General features: G+C 37.0%; 1 long non-coding RNA gene across 1 annotated transcript in view; it reads right to left on the bottom strand.

The window, feature by feature from the left end:
* LOC134171133 (uncharacterized) overlaps positions 1 to 5,921 on the bottom strand; it is a 49,376-nt gene extending 43,455 nt beyond the window's left edge. The window contains exon 1 of the long non-coding RNA XR_009967498.1: positions 5,577 to 5,921. This is a non-coding gene — a long non-coding RNA (uncharacterized LOC134171133). The remainder of the gene's footprint in view (positions 1 to 5,576) is intronic.
* Positions 5,922 to 19,606: the final 13,685 nt, after the last annotated feature.

Raw genomic sequence — 19,606 nt, 5'->3', positions numbered from 1 at the left:
CTCCTAGAGACAGGGAAAACATGCTTTACCACATGCACAGGGCAAGATACAGATGTTCTGACCTATGTGGAAAAAGAGAAACAAAATATAAATCTCCGTTTTGAAGGAAATACAATTGTAATTTTATCACTAAGGCCTCTCTGGGAAAAAATGTAGTTTATGATGCATTGCAGTCATGCTTTGCTTACAAGTCAGCACCTACAATTAAAAGAGTTAGAAAATTTAATTCAGTTTAATTCATTATGTATCTTTCCCTTTCCAGAGAGCCATGTGATGTAGTAGGAGATAAGAAACCATGTCTTGTCATTCAATATTTATTAAGCAAACTAAAATAGCCTGTTTTGTAGAAAACAAATTTAATTTTGCCTGTCATACTGGAACCTAGTGCCAGTCTGATCTGTTGTATAGTGTCGCTGAACCTGGTGACTTTGAAGTACATCGTGTATACAAATGTCTTGCTGTAAGCAGTCCTGTACTATCAGCATGTGTGGAGACCATCATGAACTTGCCATTCAGAGAAATACAGGGCTGTAAAGAAGGGGAGAGAAATCTGATATCTTTTCTTCCTTATTTAGGTGCTGCAGAAGAATATGAAAGTAGTTCAATAAGGCAAATGATCTAAGAACAGTTCCTTTGAATATGTTCTGATGTGTGCAAACATGACATATTTAATTAGTATTACATTCCAACTCTTATAAGAAATCCAAGATTTGAGGTAGGATAATTATCTTTTAACAACATACATCTACTAAACTTCTCAGGAAGATGGTACCCAACACTGGTTCTTAGAGCACATCACAAATAACCACTTTCATAGCAGAACATTTCTAAATGTCACGTAATGGAAGAGCAAAGCTGCTGTAGAAAAACGGAAACATTTTAGTTCTTTTAGATAAAGCAAGGCCTCAGAACCACACACCTATGCAGCAAGCAAATGTCATTAAAGGAAGAACAAAAAAGCAAAAACCGTGCATTAAATAGATCATGAATTTGCTTGTGGGTCTGTAACAGATGTGTTACTAAGGATGCTTTGTTTATCCAGTTGCAAGACTGTCGAAGAGAATCATTCCAGTGATGCTGCTTATCACGCTTTTAATTCAGCTCAGGCAAAACCGTTAGCTTTGAAAAAGCAATTTTTTTTTGGCCCTACTCTATCTGGCTGCACAGAATTTTCAAAGCACCACAATGTTGTAAAAAATGCCCTTTTAATCAGATTACCCTTGGCGAACGTCCCAAACTCAGGCTGAAGTGCAGTGCTTGTGGTTTCTCAACAGCTTACACTAAGCCTGCACCATGGAAATAATCTACTTTTAAAACCCAGGAAACAAATCGACTGCACTAAGGACATAAGTCGCTGTCATTAGGGAGTGATTAAGCTAAACATTTTTATACACTCTGGTAGCCCAGTTTCATATTGTATACTTCTGTGCCAAGAGAAAGAACGGCACCCCAAATGACTGCTTGATTCAGCCACCCCCAAAACAAACCTGGTCTTACACAAATTAAACTTAATTTTCCCTTAATAATCACAAAAGAAAAAAAGAGGGGGAGAAAGAGAATTAGAAAATAGAGTAAAATCAGCTTTACAAGCAATAATTCAACTGAGGATCATGAGTTTGATTAAAGACTATACACGATATTTTTTGACATATATTAGCCTCCCCTAAAAATCCTGTCAACTTATATTAACTTACTGCTACTTGGTTTATGCAAACATATTTCCTTTAATACATAATTTATATTGGAAATTCTGTATGTTTTTGAAGAGGCAGCTACCATTTTTACAATTTACCATTATAATGCCATGTCTTCAGCTTTCTGTGATATCGCATTTTTCATAGTGGGAAAATACGACATTGAGATGTTTGAACAGAAATTACTCCACCTCCCCCAGTTTTCCTCTAACAAAACTGTAAAAAAAGGATACGGATCTGCCTTTGTCTAATCAAATTATCTGGTGTCTGAGACAAATTTGCTATTTCAGTACATGCAGATCCTAAAGCAGAAGGGATCTAGATGTCAGATCCTGGTGCATGAACAGCAGAAAGTGTGTTTGCAGGAGGGAGGGAGGGTTGTTTTTGTTTTCTGCATAAGTCTGACATAGATGGGATGTTCAACTGGTCTAAGATACAAATCTGGTCCGTTCTTGATCCCTGCTTTGGACGTTCCACTGATACTTCATTTCTAATTTATAAAACACGTCATTAATACTCAATCTGTCAGCCTCTTTTTGACAATAATTTAGTCTGACAGTTGAAGGATTAATATTTATTAAACACCCTGTACTTTAGAAGTCAAAGAAATGCTCAATTCATTTGCACGGCAAAATCCAACTCGTAGCAAACACTACCCCCAATCCCTTCATGCTTCCTAAAAACCAAACAAACCCAATCGACAACACAATAGCAGATGACCAAGAGAAACATGAGAGAAACAAAACAAAATGAAAAAGTAATTACAAGTAATCCTTCAAACGACTTGGTAGTGGATTCATTTAAGGTATTCCTCTGCCCAAGCATATGTTTTCTCACTCTTCTTTCCCCTTCCAGCCCCCCCCCCTCCCTTCGCCACTCATAAATAATTCATAACCTGATAAATATGCAATTTCAAAAAAGTGCAGACACGGCAGCACTGCATTAAAAAAAAAAAAAAAAAAAGGCTTGTGCTTTTCACACAGAAGACCTGAGCTGCACTTAACGGATGACAGATTTTCCAGTGTTCAAAAGCTGTATTATATATATGATAGGAGTGAGACAGTATTTCTGGTCTGATTCCTTGCTAGACATGTTGTGAATTGTCTGTGGAAAGCTGTAACATAAAACAAATGGTGTTGTTGGTTTGGTTTGGCTGATTCTTCTTTCCCTTTTCTTTCCTTTTTGAAAGAAAAGATGCGGTGAAAATCAGCGATGTTCCCACCATTTAAAGTTTGGATCACCACATGTTTTCAGGTTTCTATAAAATTAGGGAGCGAGTACAGCTGGAGAAGGAGCGCAGCCACATGCTTTCTCATGTACATGGTGCAGAATTTGCAGGTAGCGCACGTGCCATACGTAATTCTCTGGTGATCCCACCGGGAAGGTCTCCCTCCTCCCAGAGGCCCCCTAAGCGTTGGCCACTTATGGGCCATCGTGTGAACGCTCTTCAGGGGCCGATTTCACAGGCTCAGCAGCAAAGTGCTCTGCCTGCTGCTTGCATGCAGGTAAAGCCCACCCGAAGTAAGATGCAGGATGAAAAGCGGCGTACCTCCATTTTGTGGGCTAATTGCTTGATTACCAGGCTGAAACAAAATGGAGGAAAGACTTTTTTTTTCTTTTTTTTTTTCTTTCTTTTTTTTTTTTTGACAAAAGCAGCTCTGGGCTGACATGACAGAAAAGACAAAGTATCGGAAGAAAAATGGTGTTTAAGGAGCATCAGTCATAAAATCACTAATATGAAATGGAATGTGAGAAATATAGGTAATGTGTACACATTCCTACAGCTAATAGATGCAAAAGACTCACGTACAGTTGATCTTTGGGTTTAGCAACAGTTAGAACATAAAAATGATTTCAACCTGTGAAGTGTAACCTTTCGGATGAGCATTTAAATTGGAAACACCATGGGTAAGAAATAGACCTCAGCATTTAATTTGGACTGGCTAGTTGGAAGCCTGTATTTACTGTACAATAATTTCAAATTTAATTAAATAACACTGCTGATGCCAGTCATATCAACACTGTAGAGATGATTAATTGCATGCTTAAATGAAATATAAGCTTCCTTAAAAGTAACATCAATGCAGAGCCCTGTAAGCAGACACCATATGATAGATTTAAATGCACGAGCCTACCTGCATCCCTTAGAATCATGCCATGGTTAAAAAGGCCCTACATCTGAATGTAGTAACTGTACCAGGAACAGAGCATTTAATGAGTTTCTGTTTTTCAAGGCAAGTCTGATTTTTTTTTTCCCCTTCTTCACATGATTTTTTTATTTTGCAGGAGAGCTTTCACAGGCTTTGCATTGTCATCTCATGAACTGGCTATCGATAAGCAAACAGGGGCTAAGGCACTGTAACATGGGGCCGCCGTGTCACAAGGCAGCTGGACTGTTATGTATTCCACTTTGTTTCCATTGTATTTCAATCCACAGAAGCAGCAGGACAAAGGGCCTGACAGAGTTAACCATGGATTGTCACCTTGATTTGTCCAGTCTAGCAGATATGCAGAAATGAATGATATTCTGCTTATAAACAAAATGCAGAAGCAAGTAAGCTTGCAAACAACACTTCCAAATGGTACTAACTGTAAAAAAAAAAACAACAAAAAAACCAACAAACTAACAAACAAAAAACCAAATAGGGGGTATAGTGGGAAAAAAAAGCAGGAAGAATCATCAGATTAGCACACAGAAAAGCTCTTCTCCTGTAACATTGTCTATTGAAAACAGCAGAAGCGAGCTCTGAGGCTAAGGGCTGGGTTGTCTCTGACTTATCTGCACCATGTTGGTTTATTTTTCAGGAATGACATTGCTTCAATATGTAAGTTTCTACCATAAATGTAAACACTCTGGGGCAGGCACTTCTGTGTGTTAAACTTGTTTGTGGGACTACACCCTTTATACTCTTCAGGAAGGTGCAGTTATACATATGTGGAATACAGTAAACAAAGCTATTTCTGGAAAGATATACCAAATTAAAATCCTATTTCTTATAAGAGTAAAAACAGTGAATGCAACTCAATTTCTACTCTAATATAGTACTGAATTAAATATAAAGAATGTCTTATTTAACAACTCCTACATAGAAAAGCAGCAAACCAGGCAACTGCTGTGAGGAAATTCAGTGGTGAAGCAAAAGAGTTATAATCAAAATCCAGAGCTGTCTTTTTCAATTTGAAAAGTCTCAAATTTTAACAAAATCATGTACATAAGAAACAAAAATTCCAACTTAAATAATTGAAGGAACAAGTTCTCTTTTACCTTCTTTCTAAGGATATAAAAATTCTGGCTCATACTACTGATCAGTAAGGCAAATTGAACTGAAAAAAGGGAGATGACTCAACAGAGCAAAGGTCAGTTCTGAAACACCTTAATTTTTTCTAGGAGATGAAAACAACCAGCAAGAAACCTCATTGTGGTTTCTGACAACCACGTGTTTATTAACTATACGAAAGACATAATCAAACTCCCATTTTGTTTATGCAACATACCTCAGCAGATTGGACAAAATACTTGCCTCTGAAGAAAATCCTTTCAGAAGCACGTCATTTATACGTCTTTTTTATTTATGAGATAAGGCTTATCAGAAGATGCGGTATTACACAGCACAATAATGTATTCACTTCTGAGCATGCAGTATTTTAAACAGGCATGAAAAACTAAATGCATCTAATATTTTAGGGTTGTTACTAGTTTTGAATAACAGATTGGATGATTTTTGCATTTGTGTATATATTTCGTTGTTCCGTTCAGTGTGTACTCGTTCTTTTAATAGTGCAAAACTCACACTAAAATATAACATGCCATCATACCATCTTAAGCATCTACTTGAAGCTATATTATGTATCAGAAAAAGAAAAAAAATATATAAATCTTACCCACATACTGGAATGCTAATGTGCATCCATCAGAGAGCTACACATTCATAGTAAAGGTTTCAGCCCAGATAAAGCCCCTAGTATTATCGTATACATATAAAAAATAAAGAAAATATTTAAAAACTAATTAATATTTTTCTTTACCAAAATAGTTTAGGAAAACCTAAAAGCACCAAAAACCATTTTTTCTCCAAGGAGAAAATTGCACAGATTTGTCTTTCCTCAGAATTCTATGCAGCCAACCGTAATAGCTCTTTGACAGTTCACCTGACTGCAGCAGAAATGGGAATGTGATGGTTACAGTGGATGACAGAAAGGGGCCATTTGAAGTGCTATTATGCAGTTTACATGAGGAGATTTTCACAGATTTTGGCTTTATTTGGTTATGTTATGTACATTTTTGGCTGTTTTGCTTTGTTTTACTTAGGAGTGTATGCCTTACAATAATAAAGGACACATTCTTTTCTGGAGCTGCCATATAGAAATCCACACCTTAAAATTTAAAATTTCATTAGTATTTCCAGACTAGCTTGGGTGAGTCACTGTGATTCACTACTGGAAATAAAAATGCATGCGTTCTCTTCTCTCTTTCCCATGATCACATTTTAAAAGACTGTTATGTATGTTTTATTTCATCCAGTTTAACTAGCAATTTCAAGCAGAATAATGCAAACCAGATACTCTATGTTTATACTTAAGTGAGAACAATTTTTTTACACATTATGGCAGAATTGGAATCCTTTAGAATATTAAACAATGAAAAGAATATCCTATAAACATTGCACCCTAAATAAAAAACAAACAAAAAAACAAAACCAAAAGTAATCTTGCTGGAAGGACCCAATTCTGCAAGCTCTCATTAGGGTAAATTGTCTGAATTAAGCTAATAGATCATCTCATAAGAGTAAAGCCTACTCACATGAGTCAGTACTTACAGCGCTGAGCTGTGATGTTTAAGCATTTTATGAAAGGAATTGTGGTGTCTCCCCTTTATAGGACGACTATGCTGTGAAGATCTCCCTGTTCATTAAAATATGAGCCTAAACCAACAAATACGAATGAGATTTTTTTATATGCTGATAGCATACAGAAAAAATGTGATGGCATGCTGGTTGTTTTACACAAAATCATTTAAAAGAAAAAAATCACATTTCCTGTGTAAGAAGAAAAAGAGGATAAAAGCAGTAATGGCTGAACTATACTGTCCTAACTTACTCTGAATTTGTGGGTGATTTATAGATTTTACAAACCAGAGAGTATAAGCAACTGCACGCTTGATATATTGTTAAGCAGGTCTTCTATGTTTCTGTTTTCTGCATAGTGTCAAGACTGTTGACATGGGATTAATCAGCTGCTCCTCCTAAACCATGAATCAGGATAAATTGTCCAGTTTATGCAGTACAGTTGCTTGAAAACAGAATTAAACGTAGAAAGTACAGAAACATGTGAAAACCAGCAGAAGTTGCAGGTATGCACTACAACAGTGGTATAATGACAGATCCTTTCTTCTATGCATTTTGAAGAATTCCGCAGTAACAAGTAATAATAAAACAATGCTTAATTCCCCCCACACGCACTTTCTGACAATGCAGTGTTTCTTTGCACTATGTCATTCTCTCAGATCATGATTTTTTACTGAAATGTAAAAATTTTGCCTCTGTTCCCATAACAAGATCTCTTCATATGTGTATTTTGTCTGATTTACAAGCAAAAACCATCCAGTTACCTTCTACATATCTTCTAGAGAGCATACACCTACACATAAATGTAGCCTTCTACCTACATTGTTGTTAGCTTATGTGTCAGCCTGTAGCATTATAGGATTTGAGAATATTGGGTGCAAAGTGTCTTCAGGAAAAGGGAAAGAAATCATTCACCATTAGAGATAAGTATGACAAGCTCCTTTTTACACTAAGATACACTTGTATTAAACAGAATGGCGGGGTGCCTGAGTAAGATTGCATCTATTACCAATGATGACATGAAAATGGATGCTTATTAATCACTGTTTTGAAAATAATTATCCATAGCTTTATAAATGCTACATCTCAGTCAGGATTTTTTTTTCCCTAAGTGTTCCCTAGTACTCAAAATACTGTTTTCTCATTACAGAGTCAGTTAGAACTTAATACCTGCTTTACCAAATAGTTTAAGAGTGTGCAGCAAATATGTAGGTTAGTAATGATTTGGATGTTAATACAAAACAGGCATTGTATAGTTAGTTTAAAAGTAAACAGGTTATGGGTATTCAAAACAGGTCATAGTTATTTGAAAGCAAACACTTGATCTCTGTGATATTTCATAAATTTTTTTGGAAGCCAAAATATCACATATAAAGTTGTTTGATATTTAATTACAGAATAGGTTTTCTGTTGGTCATAAATAAATTTTTTTATTATACAGATTATTTCACTAAGAGAGATATAAGACAATGATTACTGAATGAAAAGGTTTGGGGGATTTTTGCCAGTGAAAACACTTTTGTAGATAAACAGCTTTTATTTTATGTGTTCTGGTTTTTATTTCTTTTCAGCAAAATTGAATGCAGAGGTTAAGCATCTCACAGTTTTGCAATCAAACTATGTAGTATATAGTGATAGTAATATGAAAAACTTTCATAAACTTCTCAGACACTCAGGCATTATAATGGCCTACATTGCAGTACCTCATATGCACAAAGTATATTAAAAAACATGTTGCACCAAATATTCATTGTGTATAATTTATATCACATATATTTGCATAGTATTCTGCTGTATCAACATTATAAAAAGATATTATTTAAGGGACTCATTTGGGGAAAATCCATGATGTTGACTAGGTGCAGACACGATGCTTTCTTTTATGAGATTTTATAGTTAATTTAAAAGTTAAATTTCAAAGGAGTAGTTCCAGTGATGGAATAACAGTTTCAAATTTAAAAGGAAATGACCATGTTGCATTATGGAAAAGTCTATATATGTTTAGGAAGCACATATGCATGGATGAATGAAAATGCTTGCAGTGTTTTAAAGTCTTTTTCAAAAGTAAATATATGGATTCTAACTGAACTCCAGTAATTTTACTTCTTGCCTAGCTCCTTAAATTTTACTTTATAAATTTATTTTAAACTCTAATTAGGTGCAAAAATAAACTGCTAATCTAATTAAAAGAACACTGATTGAAATGCCAGACTGCCAACATACAACCAGGTAGCAGCCTTAAAATGTTGCTGCATTTTCAAAGCTGCATCCCAAAATAAATAAATTCTAGAAAGAAAATAAGTAAATTTTTAAAAGTCCAAACCCAAATACAAGGATATTGCCTAGATTTGGAACACTATTTACATATATAAGCCTAGGAAATATATGCATTTCTGATTTAAATATGATTTTGGAGCATTTCACTATTAATGAAAAAAATTAATATAGCAACAATTGTTTCCTCAGTTTTGCTATAAATAACGTTTACCACAAGCTTCAGTAAATGTTTTAACACTGATTTATAAGTACGTCTAATCAAAATATTGTATTTTTTCCATTCTAGCAGACAGCTAAATATTTTATAAATATAATTCAAGATAATGTATTGGTCTGTTTTGAAAATCTTTTTTCCCTGATTTTTTTCACTTAATAAAGTGCCTCCACCCCTGAGAATACTTAAATTAAAGCAGGTGGTTTAGTTTTGTTGTGGCTGCTGAAGAAGGCTATTCTTTTTCTTCCACCAATATTAATTTGATAACTTTAGCAGCTCTTGAATGTTTACAGTATGTGTTATTAAGGATTAAGCCTTAAATTTATTTGTACAGGTAAAGAACCTGGTATTGCATAGGTCAAGTGGGTTTGGCATGAAAAATAAAGCATTATATTTAAAGAGGTGTTAGTATCTCTTTCCTGAGTCCCTTTTTTATTTCAAAGTGCAAATATGGTTATAAATCACATTACCCAATGCATACAAATGATCTGAATTGCAAAACAGGCTGGAATACTTGCATCTTCTGTTTAACCTGTGGAGAGGACTCATATAATTGAATTGGAATATAGATACTAATATATAAACTTTCACTAACTTGTCTTAAAGATAACTGCTTCTTGAAGGAATGGAGAACATGTCTAAGCTACCAGCAGTGTTAGCTTTCCATAATGCAGCTAATCCAATGTCTCTCCTAAATTTCTCACCTGATTTACACACAAGTCTTTATCAAAACGATAATACATCCTCTGGACGTATGTATCAAATTTCTATTTTTACTTAACAGAGAGAAAATAGATCTCTGTTTAAGTATAATTAGGACTTAATACCTATTTTAGAAAGGTTATGATCATCAAAGCTTATTGAAGTACCCTTTTTCCTTTATGCATGGTTTATACCTACCTCTGTTCATTAAAACATCTCTTTATACACATATTTAGAAACATATTAACCTCAGAGTCCGTCGGATGTAGCCAGGAGGTTACCCAGTTCCAAAATACCCACACTGCCAGGGATCTGAACCATTATTGGTGCTCTCTGGACCAAAGGAAACCATCGATGTGCAACATAGGCCCCCTTTTTTTGCAGAAAAGACAAGCACCTACTGTATGCATTGGCAGACGGGATCTGAAGGGCGAGCTGTGACAGTGACTTCTTTTTAAAATGCATGTTCTATACATGAGAGGTCAAAAATGAAAGCATGTCTCACTTCATCCATGCTAATTTTTTGAATGCATTCAAATTATGATTTTTGCTAGATGGTATACGGCACTGTTTACACAAAAAGCATGCAGAAACACGGAAGTTTTGGTGCCTGTTGCTATACAGGAGAGAGCTACTCATATTTGGAAACTGGTACTTTCCTACTGAACTACTGGTCCAGTTTGAAGGGGAAAATCATTGTGATTCTGTGATTATTTGGCAAAAATAAATCTACTGTAGGATTCGAAGTACTCCTCAAATATAAAAGACTTGTGTACCAGGTATTAGCATGAATCTGCTGCTCAAGAACTATCTCTGCCTGCTTCTGGCTCTTGCTTTGCTTCTATTGCCTCCTGAAGTGGGGCAAATGTAATTTCCTGCAGGTAATGGCCTGGAACCTGCTCAACACTGCTAACTTTCCCCGTTTGTCATTATCATAGAAGCACTGTCACGTCATTTTGAAAATATTTTATAATTTATTTGCCTGTGATGATCCAGCATTGTATGCCACACTGCAGCAAGCGGGACAGAAAACTACCTGAAGATGTCTTGTGTAGACCTGCTCAGAGACACTGCTTGGCAATTACATCCATGCTGCCTTGTGAATTCAGCAGGAACGTCTGGTGGGTGCTCTCTGTTGCCTTGTGGGGGTCAGGTTGGGGATTCCCCAGCCAGAGGGAGTGCTGGGTGTGTTACTCAGGAGCTGCTTCTACCTCTTTCAGCCTGCTACCACATCTTGCCATCACATCACAGGTCCTGCTGTGCCCAAACTGGGGAAAGGCAGATCTAGCACACTGTCTGGCAATGTGAATCTCTTAACAGAGAAAGAAAAAGGAAAAGCTTTTTCTCTGTGAAACATTAGGGTGGAAAAAAGGAGTGATATCAGGATGTAAAAGAAGAAGATATGGCATGGAACATGTTTTGCACCCAAAATTCTCCCATGTTAGACCCAGACAAGGTGGTGTTACAAGTGTATGCCACCAAAGCAGTACAACAGCCGAGAAGGAAACACAGTCAAGGCTGCTTCCACAAGCCTTGCACAAACTTTTTTGGCCTTTTTATAGGGAAGAAAATTAGGAGGAGAGGTAATGTCCTGTTTGTGACTTTTCTGAGGCTTAAATGCCTGCAATCTTTATGTAGAAGTGTCTTTAGGTGTGTGGCTGTGTGGGTGTGTGTGTGTGAAGGCGAGTAGGGTCAGGTTCTTGTTTATGACTTGTGAGAGACAGAAACAAGTGTATTTACCTGCAGGTCTGTAAAGGACATCAGTGGAAACAGGATTAGGCCTGTAATATTATTCCTTGGCCAAATCTGCTCTACAGAAGGTCACTTCGGTGAAAAGTACGTGAAACTGTTATGACAGCTTTTTATGTGTTAATTTGATAAAAGAGATATGGCACAAATAAAACGGTACACACTGTAAAAGGCTTACAGGCTGATTGAAAGTCCTTTTAGTAGTAACCTGAGACTTTCCCAAACACTGAAGACCAAATAGTTTAAAATTATTTGTAGAAAGAAGCATGCTTTATATTTTGGCAGGAAATTTGTGAGGTTTAGAAAGAAGTCCAAATGTATGCCAGCTCCCTAATACCATTCTCCCATCTAAACCTTGGAATGCCATACCCTTCTGGAGTCTGGTAGGATTTATCCATGTTCTGCAACAAAAGAACGGGTCAATTCTGATGTCTGAAAAATGATTTTCTGCCTTTAAGCTTTTAATACCTACTTCTGTTACTGAGAGAGAGAACATAAGGATGTTTTAGGGACGGTGGACACTGGTAGAGAATTTTTTTAAATGCCTTGCCATGCACTGCCACCTTCTCCACCCCCCATTTTTTGGATGCTGAACTTGGTATAATTTCCGGAGGAAACTTATTTTCAGAGCTAAGTGCCTTACCCCTTGCTGGGAGCCAGCTGCAACTCCAAACCCAAAACAAAGGCATCTTAAGTTGTTGCGTATTTCCAAAAATCGCCCAAAGCTGAGAGTTTGTTCTAGTTTTTAGCAAATAATTCTGCAATAAGTCAGGCATTCTGAACTGTGTATATCATCTGTTTCTGTGGTTTAAGATATTGAGACCATTCTGCATACAGTAAATACAAGCTTACCCATAGGTTCAATTGTATTGCCATAATTTTCAAATCATAGAACATGAGCCCTTTTCAATGAAAGCTTTGCACAATACTCTTTAAAGTATATCATTGCTTTAAAAAGAACGTTAAAAAAATGAAAGATTTTGCCTATTTTGTTCAAATGAATATGCCCTAAGTTATGCTTCTCAGTTGTCCCAATTTATTTTAATATGAAAAAATCTAATCTCTGCTTGTAAAGCAGATTATGCATGTATTAAATTCTTTAAAATTAGAATATACTTAATGCCACATTAGTTCCAGGCATGTAAAGTGGAAGAAAGAATTATACACCTAAACAACAAGAATGATTTTTTAAGCTTAAATTTCTACTTTGACCCAGTTCTCATTTGTTACAATAAAATGAGGTACACTCTAACACTTAATGAAATGCAATAATGAATTTTTTTTTCCAAGCAAATCACAAAACAAAAGATTTAAAACAGCCATTTTTAACTGAGAAAAAGCAAGGCCAATGCATCATTTTAGCTGTCTATAAGCTTGGTACATCCAGCAATTTTTCCCATCCTTAAATTTCATTTTGCACTTCTAGACATGCATTCTGCTTTTGGTCTCAGCAAATTGTTGTTGACTCCCCTCTGTCCAGGAAGAGGTCAGAGCCCATTTGGACTAGTGCCCAAAACATAGATGACTGTAGACCTTTTGATACTCAAGGTCACAACTAAGTTCATTAATGGCATCTCGCCAACAGAGTAATTGTGCTTTGAGGCTGTTGGTTCTGTTTTTCTGCTATGCCATCAGAGGACTACTGCCTACACAACTGCAAGTGTGGTATCTTCCACAAGCACTGTTTTTACCACTAAGTCCCCAACAAATCTTGCGCCCTTAGGACTTGGAATATAAAAGGTATTGTTCCTTATTTTTTATTATCGCTACCCAAAGTTGACAACAGTTTGTGAGTAAGATAGATAAGTAACTGCTGTAAATCCAACAAAAAAGAAGGCAAATGCGACAAACTACCATTCTTTCATCAGAAAGGGCATCTATTGCCATAACAGGTCTCAGAGGCCATGAAAAAGACAACAGATGAGACTCAACTGACAAGGTAAAAATGGAAGAAAGAGGAAGAGAACCGTCCAGAAAAAGAAGACCAAACTCAAGCATACAACCCAGGCACTCCACCTGTGCTGCCCATCTGATATCTACAACTGTGGTTGGCTGAAGTGCTGCACATTGAGCAAAGGTCAATGGACGAAGCAATTTCAGATCACATAAATGCTTAAGGAATTTACGGCTGAGTGCACTGAGGTTTACACTCCGCCTGGAGAAGCAGTGAAAGGGGATGTCATCTATTCTTCTATTTTACCATGAAAAGTTCTTGAAGTATGAAATAATATTTGGCTTCACAGAGAGGGCAGCCTTGCCCTTCAGGCAAATCTCCTTCTGACCCCAGTGGAGATACTTTTTGATCCACCCACCAAGGTCTGGTTTATGGCATAATGCTAGGAAAGTTCTTCCCAGTGCTCTTGTGAAGTGGTGAAGTTGTGGCCTTTTCTATCTAATCAATGAAGTGGCAGCATTTTAAAGGACACACTAGAGGACAGGATATAGCAAACAGACAACTCATCCTGAAGGAAAACCAGAAAGCTTTCTTGAGTGTTTGTTGTGTTCTCCCTTATTTTGAATTCTGTTTATGTTGTTAAAATTTGCATATATTCTTTTTAATGAATACTACACAGCTGAGAGACAGTGAAAGATGTGGAATGTGAAGCTTGTTAATACTAGTTCATTAAATTAAATGAGACCAGATTTTTCAACAAAATCCTACATTCTTGAATTTCATACGCAGGCTTTAGTGAACTTAGCTGGCTGCTTAGGTAGCCTTCATTGTCAGGATGTTCAAATACCTCATGGTCTGCTAATGTATTTAGCTGCACAATGTCTTATCCATCAGATCTCTCTGTCAGCTGCCTCAGCCCTCAGCACCTTTGGCAGGTTTCACCATGGTGTTTTCTCAGGTTGTCCGAAGGCAGGTGCTCTGTGTCCAAACCCAAGTTACATCTCCCTGCAGGACCAGCTGCCATGAAAGTCCACAAGTGCCTGCTTTTCCACAAACATCAATTTTCTGAGCTCTGAGATTAATTTCATTAAGGCAAATGTAGATAATATTTTATATCAGCACACTGGCTTGTTTGCCAAAGCCTTCACCTACGCAGTCCTATAAGACTCAGTTCCCTCTGTCATGTTTTTTGACAGCCACTGAAAGAGAAGCCAGAACTAAGCTATCGGGGCTGCTCAGAGGGACCTCTTGCAGATATCTCTCTGGCCACCTCAGAGAATCAGCTCTATTCCACCTGAACTATAGGCTAAACCTGAACTTTGACATAAATAAGAGGCAATGGAAAAAAAGTGAGACACTTATTTTAATAATTTTAATAACAGTTATTAAAACTATCTTCCAGTGGTGAAAGATACCTGTCTCCCCATTAAGCTAGTTGGCAGCCTGGGATCTTAAAGATTTTGCATCAGGATGTTTGCAGGGCCAAGACAGAAATCAAATATCATCAACTTGTGAGCATCTAATCGAGTTTTGCTTTTGTGTTTTAAATTCTAGTTTTAATTATCTCACCTCATTACATCTAGGAATCAAACTATTTTGTACAAAAAAGCTCCATCTAGAACTTTATGTACTTGCCAACCCAACAAACTAACCATGCTCTTCACCACACAAAGTTAGAACTGAGGTTCCTGCCCTACTACTCAGAGCCCTCTTCCTGTGACCATCATCTCTCATAATGGGCACCTTCTGCAACAACAGCTAATCAGTGCAAGAAGCTCACACTGGGAACAAAACTTTTACAGAAGCTGAGCTGTGTGACAACAGGGACCTCCTTTGCATGCCAAGAATGGCAAAAACTCTTACCTTATTCAGAAATAATCTTTGAGTGTAACTCTTCCCAAAACATTTGTCTCCCACAAGACACCCAGCCACATTCCCCCTAAACAGACAAGAATTAAATGCACACCATGATCTTTGCAGATCCCTTTCAACTCAGGATACTCTGTGAATGTGAGCTTTCTAAAGCAAAATGTCCTAAGATATGAATTTAAACCTATCCTGAAACAGTCTCCATGTTTTCAACCATAACACTTCTAACTGATCTTCTACAATGAGAAAAACAAAAAACAACAACAAAAACAACTAATCAACCAACCAAAAAATCCTTCAGTGGTAATTATAGTATTTTTTCTTTTCATTACTTATGCAAACTGCTTTTAGAAATTAACTATTCACCTGAAATAACGAGACGCAAACGCCTGGCTTCTTATTTCACTTCATAAAATTAAACGTCTGCACTCTGCCTTATCCATCTTGAAGAAATTGAAGGTGAGACTCACCTTTATTTTATCTATGTTTTCAATAAACCCATTCAGAAACATAAACATTAGAAATACTCTACTGTGCAATCTGAGGATATTCAGTTTCATATCTGTAGCATCAACAGAGGCCAGATCTGCCTTTGGGCTGTGCCACACTGTGTGCCTACCCCTACAGCGTAAAACAAAATAATGCTGCAGTGTAAGACAGACCAACCAATTCAGTCAATCTTTAGGAAAAATATGTTTAAACTGGGCTATATTATGTGTCTTTCTAATTAGTAGGATAAACAAAGAATACTGCTGGATCCCATTAGTGTAAATTATTTTACAATTTGTATTCTATGTATCAAAAAAATTTACTCTGATACGAGAAATAGCTATTTCTTCTCATTTCTGCTATAAAATCATAATAATCTCAGCAAGATGGTGCAGTATGGCAAGATGAGGATTTACAGATTAGTCCTTATTTCACATATTTTTCTATTTATGTACTTCTTTATGTGTTTTCATATTTCAATATGGTTCCAGAAAAAAAAATCTATATATAGCCATAAATGCTCTCCTAACACAAATCCTAGAATTGCACTGAGGAATCCAGCCTTTTGCTGACTCAACAACCATGGTAATATCCCAGAAAAACGTTGTGATTTACCACTAGTACTTTTTTTAAATCTTATTACCTCACAAATGTATACAACATCAATGAACTATAAACATCAAGGGGAAAATAAGGTAGTAAAAAAAATGCCAGATGTGGACAATAACAGAGGAAGCTTTGTTGACTGAGAAACAACAAAACAATGGACTTTTACAAAAGAGAAATGGAAATGCCTGTACGCTATTCCGTACTGCAGGCATTGTTTTAAGAAGAGAAAATCTTGGTAGAATATCTTTGTTTAGGTCTGGTTCAGCAAGCACACAGACATTAACCTGATGCATGTCAACAATCCTGTTGAATTCAATGGAACTATTCAAATACACACAGTCACTTACTTCAGATCTGTTTGCAAACCAAAGCTGTTTGTAGTGATTCTAGGTAAATTCTTCAACTTGACTGGGTGATTTAGGACCTCAAAACATTTAGAAACAGCCTGAGACACCAAAATCCTCAGGGACTAAATAAATAAATAAATAAATAATCAGATTCTCAAAACATTCATCAATCCCCTGAAGTCTTCAGCCTGAAAGTAGGAACTTCTGCTCCCATTTAGAGCAGAGAGAAAGTTAAACACCTTGAGGAAAACAGTGCAGTAAGAACTCACTTGGGATGGCAATAACTAAAAGGCATACTGAGGGAAGTTTGTGCACCTACCTCTAATCAGATAGGTAATTCCTCTTCTCTGCACAAGGATTGTAGCAGTGCAGCCTCTTCTGAAGCGCTTTTCCAGTTTTTCCATTGCCAAAAAGCTAGAGAAAAAAAAGGCTTAAAGAGAAACATTAAGACTCAGCAATTTAGACCAAATTTCAACAGAAGAAAATACAGGCTTGGGATCCCTCTTCTATTTCAAGAGCAAGGTCTTGCACACGGATCTATCACGTTCCTGATTATGGTCTTTTGGGGTGGGGAACATAGACACAGTTACAAAATTTTGTCTTTATGTAGCTTTCATGCAGACTCCATTTGACCTTCACACCTCCAAAACACATCTCAAACACAATAACGCTAAGTCCGAGAAAGCTGACTCAGACCTTAGGACTAAGTGTTGTAAGTAGTTCATTCTCTGCTGCAACATGGATGTTGCTTGGCAGCAGTTTTGTGGATGTGCACCAAATGATGGCTTAGGCATCTGAAAAAAATACCCTTTGTGGAGATGAGTACTAAATCTCTCATGCTAACTATATGAAGAAGAATCTGGATTTCATTTGCTGTGGTTCTCCCTTTGACTTCAGCAAAAAAATAACTATCATCTGACACATTATATCTGAATACCTTTTGCATGAGACAGATACAAAAGTAATAAAATAACCCAAGTCTGAAGCAACTTCCTGGAACTGGCCTTTCAGCACATTAAGGAGTAAGTGAGATGAAGTATTGAGGTAGTGAGTTGTTCTATGCATGTTAAACAAGACAGGTTAACATTGAATTCCTTGTAACTTAAGCAGAAATCTGAGTACTAATGAGCATCACCCATGTAAGGATGGGAGTCTGTTCTTCATGGAAGAAGTAGTGTAAAATATAATTTGTCACCTCTTTTGGAAAGGATTGACCTAGTAACTTGGTAGGAAAATTCAGTAAAAAAACAATGCACAATGAGATCATGTTCTTAGAAGAAATATTTCTATACATATGTACACATGCACACAAATTTTTAACTAGCTTGCTAGGGGATAAATTCTAGATAATCCCTGAGGACCATTGCCTGGTTAGTTGATTTGGAATAGCTTGTAGTGTTTATGAAATTTCTGAACTTCTTTCCTTCTACCTCTTTTCTACCTTTCTTTGCTGAAGCAGACCCATACAAAAGAGAACAGTAATAACACGTTTAAACATTTATACATACATTTAAACTCCAGAACAAATCCCACTACTTCATGGGTTTAGTGGAATTTCCTGTCATTTCCCTAAGGACTAATTCTGGTACAATACATTTATATACAGTTAGACTGTTAAATGTTTGTATGGTGCTGGACTTCTAACAGTATACATTTCTGTCCACAATAGCACAAAGGTTTATTGTACTCAGCATGTACATTTACTTCTCCATACCTTTTGCCTGGCTATAACCAGCCTTCTTACACAGTAGCCATTGCTGCAGTATCAAAGCATTGTCCTTTGATGCCAGTACTGTCTGTCTCATCACCTTTCCTCTTCCACTAGGTGCTGCAACTGAGCCTTCATTAGGTATGCAACGTGCATCAGCTATTTTAATACACTGTATTTAATTTCAGTATTTACTACTTTTTAAACACATGTAGATGGAAAGATAAGCAGCAAAAGAGGCTGACTGCTGTCATGTGAGAATGATGAGTGCTACTTGATGGAAGAGGGATGAGGAGGTGAGTGATGATGAACAACAGGAAACCTTTAGCCAACTTTCCAGTACTAATAGCTTGCTTATCCTTGCACCAGAGCATTTTAAAGAGTGTCTTGAGAACATAAATCCCTTCATTTTACTTGTTAAGAAACTGAAGTGCAGAGAGAAGAAGCTTTCCCCAAAATGAGCCAGTTCAGTGCTCTCCCTATTGTCTAAGATTGAGAAGCCACTATGAGAGCTAAAATACCAACCAATTCTACCTTAGATGGAGTAATATTCTTAACACAGCTGTACTGGTTTTAGCTAGGATAGAGTTAATTTTCTTTATCATATCTAGTATGGGTCTGTGTTTTGAAAACAGTGTCAGTCACAGGGATTTTTTAGTTACTGCTGAGCAGTGCTTACACAGAATCAAGGCCTTTTCTGCTCCTCACAAACTCCACCAGTGAGCAGGCTGGGGATGCACAAGGGGTTAGGTGGGGACACAGCCAGAACAGCTGACCCCAACTAACCAGAGGGCTATTCTACTCCATATAGCATCATGCTCAGCATGCAAAGCTGAGGGGAGAAGAAGGAAGGGGAGGATGTTAGGAGTTACAGCATTTTGTCTTCCCAAGTAACCGTTACATATGATGAAGCCCTGCTTTCCTGGGGATGGCTGAACGCCTGCCCGCTGATGGGAAGTCGTGAATGAATTCCTTGTTTTGTTTTGCTTGCATGCACGGCCTTTGCTTTACTCATTAAACTGTCTTTTTCTGAACCCAAATCATGCTTAACAAACCTGTTCACCTTCTAAGACCAAGTAACCTGCTCAGTTGATTCCAAGCAAGTGGTGGATGTTGTCTATATGGATTTCTCCAAGGTTTTTTGTATGGTTTTCCATAGCATCTTCCTAGTGAAAGTGACACGGTCTTGATGACTCATCTGTGTGGTAGG

The sequence above is a fragment of the Pezoporus occidentalis genome, unplaced genomic scaffold (assembly GCF_034315485.1).
Source record: "Pezoporus occidentalis ecotype Australia unplaced genomic scaffold, CSIRO_AGI_Poc_V1 ctg4, whole genome shotgun sequence".
Taxonomy (NCBI): domain Eukaryota; kingdom Metazoa; phylum Chordata; class Aves; order Psittaciformes; family Psittacidae; genus Pezoporus; species Pezoporus occidentalis.
The sequence above is the reverse complement of the archived record's forward strand: the minus strand, read 5'-3'. Positions and strand labels throughout refer to the sequence as shown.